This window comes from Lathamus discolor, chromosome 9 (assembly GCF_037157495.1).
Source record: "Lathamus discolor isolate bLatDis1 chromosome 9, bLatDis1.hap1, whole genome shotgun sequence".
NCBI classification, from domain to species: Eukaryota; Metazoa; Chordata; class Aves; order Psittaciformes; family Psittacidae; genus Lathamus; species Lathamus discolor.
The window spans coordinates 23,583,854-23,587,941 of record NC_088892.1 but is presented as its reverse complement, the minus strand read 5'-3'; positions in this window follow the sequence as shown (position 1 = coordinate 23,587,941).

Below are 4,088 nucleotides of genomic sequence, written 5' to 3'. Positions count from 1 at the left end.
GGCTGTTTTGCAGCAGCTCTGCGGGGAATTACCACTATTTTTCTCATCATCCTGTTGGATGTTGTAACAATGCAGCTCCCCAGTTTCCTCTTGACGTTGGGGTACTGCCAGCAGAGTTTACAGCTCTTGGTATTGTCTTTGTTGAATTAGAACCCATGCAGTCTTTCCAACCCGATGGGAGTCCACCAGAGTACTCCCAGTGTGTTGTCCTTGTTTACGATGTCTTCCGTCTAGGTGATGTGCGCGACAGCTTGACAAAGCGTTGCTATCCTGACCCGCTTGTGTGGGCGGAGACTCGTGGGGCAGTTTCAGGGCTCAGAGTTGATTTTCCTGAGGGGATCCCAGCTCTGCAGCAGAGGAGCTGCACTGCTGAGGAGAAGGCAAGGGCCGGAGGGAGGGAGAGCCGGGCACTGCAGGTCAGTCCCATTATTTTTCTGTAATGAGGGTGGTAAAGCACCGGCACAGGTTGCCCGGAGAGGTGGTGGATGCACCGTCCCTGGAGACATCCGAGGCCAGGCTGGATGTGGTTCTGAGCCCCCCGATGTAGTTGGAGATGTCCCTGCTCGTTGCAGGGGAGGGGTTGGACTAGGTGACCTTTAAAGGTTCCTTCCAGCCAAAACCGTTCTGTGATCCTATGGTTAGAACCCCAGGGCATGCAGGTGTTTCCCTGCAGCTGCTGAGGGTCTCTTTAAAACCCCAAAGCCACAGCTACCCTTCTTTCTTACGGAGGGGCTTCTCCTCCTCACGCTCTTTGGTGTGTCTGGTGCGATTGTGCCCTTGCTGAAGCTCGTCTTTGGTACCTTGAGCTAAAGTGCTTTGCTGACATGAGGTTCAGTTCATCTGGAGGAACATAGTGTAATGCAGCCAGGGAGGGGAAACTGGCTTGTTTGAAATACTGAGGTCTGCTCAGCATGTGGTTCTCATTAAATGTTTGCTACCACAAGTACCGGTACCAGTGGAACACCCAGCTCTGGGCAAATTCGCTTGCATTTCAGCCTGTTTGAACTGGTCACTTACCAGCATAGCGAGTGTCACGTCCTGAAAGCAAGGCTCCTCTGGTGCAGCTGATGGACCCCTGAGCCCAGCAGGAGGCCTGAGGCTGCTTTGCCATCTGCCTATAGGAACAATGGCACTTGAACCGCATCAAGGTGTAGAGCTTTCGTGTGCATAACCCCAAATGTATCTACCTTTCCTAGCCTGCCAGGCACACAGCATTAGTGCGGGTTTCTAGTTCCCTAAAGGGTATTATCTGCCAAACATTTTACAGTGACAGGACTTCCGCTGTACCACAGCTGACGGGGGGCTCACAGACCAGAACACACGCAGCCTAGTCCACAGATTCGCTTTCCCGGCAGGCCCGGGCACCACTCGCAGGGACAGAGATGTGTATTTAGCCCCCGATTTCAAGGAGGTGCCGTAACAGCGCGGTGCCTGCAGGCAGACAGCACATTTCCAAGGGACCTCTCTCTACTGCTGCCTTTGCCACAGCCTGGTGATCACAGAGCCCCGCAGGTGATGCAGGCAGCCCGGCGCGCGGTGTGCTCACGAACCCAGCCGTATAGGGACAAGGTCCTCGGGTGCCGCAGTGAAGCACGGCAAAGTGGCACGGGAGGAAGAGGTAAGGCCGCTGGGGATGTGAATGGAAAACTCTTGTTATTGCTACTCAGTGCACACACAGCAAGCGCTCTGCCTCTGCGTTCCGTGCACGCAGCAGCGTCCCCTCCTGTTCGGGGCTGGTGCCAGAGCTTATCTGCTCCGTTGGTGGCATTCGTGTCGCCGTGCAGCTAGACATTGATGGGTGGCTATAACAGGTCGCTGCTCAGCTGCTCGCCTTAGAGAAAGGATTCCCTTTGTGCAGCTGCCTCTCACAGCTGGATGACTGCTGCAAAGGTTTGGAGCTCCACGACAGACAAGACTATTTATATTTAAAGATTCCTGCTTTTAATGAAGTCAGATAGTTGTCCTGAAAAAATAAAGACCTTACCAAGCCAGGAGCACATTGCTTTTGTCTTCTCTAATACTCTCTTCCAGTCTCTTCCCTTCCCTTCCCGTCTCTTGTACTCTTTTCTCTCCTGTTCTCCTCTATTCTCTTAGTCTCTTCCATTTTCTTATAGTCTCTTCCCTTCCCTTCTGGTTCTGTTTTCTCAGATTCTTTTATATTCTCTTTCCATCTATTCTCCTAGTCTTTTCTAATCTCTATTCTCTTCTCCTCCCTTCTCTTGTATCCTTTCACATTTTTTTCTATTCCCTTCTCTTTACTCTCTTCTCTTGTCCTGTATTCTCTTAGTCTCTTCCTCTCCCTTATATTCTCTTCTCTTTTATTCCCTTCTCTTTTCTTTTAAATTCTCTCCTCTTACGTTCTCTTCCCTTATCTTAGATTCTCTTATAGTCCCTTCTCATGTATTCCTTTCTCTTCTATTCCCTTCTCTTTTGCTCTCTTAAGAGTCTCTTCCCTCTTTTATATTCTCTTCCCTTTTTTTGTAGTCCTACATTTTCTTATTTTCTCCTCTATTGTCTTACAGTGTATAGTGTTTTCACTTATTCCTGTCTCTCTTCTATATTTGCTTACATATTGTTCTCTTAGATTCCCTTCTGTTTTATTTGCTGGTATACTCTTACAGTCTCTTCAGTTCCTTTTCTTAGCTTCTCTAAATTTCTCTTCCTTTTTCCTGTATGCTCTTCAATTTTTCTCTCTTGGCTTCTCTTAGATTCTCTTCTCTACTCTTGTAATCTTAGATTCTCTTCTATTCAATGATACTCTCTCCCCCTATATTCTCTTCTTAGATGCTCTTCAGCTCTCTAATCTTAGATTCTGTTAGATCTCTTACGTTCCCTGGTATTCTTTTCCCCTGGATGCTCTTCTCTAGTAATCTCTTAGGTCCTCTTCCCTTCTATTCTCTTCCCCGTATTCAACTGTATTCTTACCTTATCTTCCATTAGATTGTCTCAGAACCTCTGCTCTTGTATTCACTCTCATTCCGAAGGAAGGAAGGGGGGAGGGAGGGAGGGAGGGAAGGAAGGAAAAAAGGAAGGAGGGAAGCAAGGAGAGAGGGAAGGAGGGAGAGGAAAGAAGGAGGGAGGGAAAGAAGAAGCCATTTACGGCCATTTCTATCCCATTTTTGCCCTGTTCTCACCAGTTTAAGCCATTTTTTGGCTATTTCTCACCCATCTTGAACTTTTTTTCCCCATTTCTAAACCATTTTTGGCCATCTCTAACCCTAATTTGGCCACTTCTAACCCATTTTATGCCTTTTTTTGCCACTTCTAACCAATTTCTGACCATTTCTAACCCGTTTTGAGCCATTTTTTGTAATTTCTAACCCATTTTAAGACATTTTGGCTTTTTTTTTTTTAACACATTTTTCCCATTTCTAGCCCATTTTAATGTTGGTTGGGGGGGGGGGTTGTATTTCTGAAGTGGTTTTGGCCATTTCCAACCCATTTTTGCCAAATTCTGACCCATTTTAATGCTTTTATGCCCACTTCTAAACCGTTTTGAGCTTTTATTTGCAATTTCTAAACTGTTTTTGCCGTTTCTAACCCATTTTTTGGCCACTTCTAACCTGTTTAATGCCATTTTTTTCAATTTCTGCCTCTTTTTGGCCCGCTTCTGACTCCGTTTAAACCACATTTTTCTTTTTCTAACGCATTTTTGCCCATTTGTCACCAGTTTTAAGCCAGTTTTGACCATTTCTATCCCATTTTTTGCCACTTCTAACATCATTTATGCCATTTTAGCCCTTTGTAACCCTTTTGTGTCCGATTCTATCCTCTTTTAAGCCATTTGGCCCTTTCTAAACCATTTTTCTTCATTTCTAACCAATTTTTTGCCACTTCAAACACATTATTTCCCATTTCTTACCCATTTTAAGCCATTTTTTTTTCTGTTTCTAACCCGTTTTCCCCCATTTCTAACCTGTTTTAAGCCATTTATGTCTATTTCTAAACTGGGCACCGGTCGCTGCTGCCATCCTGTGGCCAAAACGCGGTACTGCAGGTGTTGGAGATGGGGGGGGCAGCTGAGTGGCTCAGTGCAGCGCTAGCTGCTGCCATCATGTGGCCAAAGCGCGGTACTGCAGGTGTTGGAG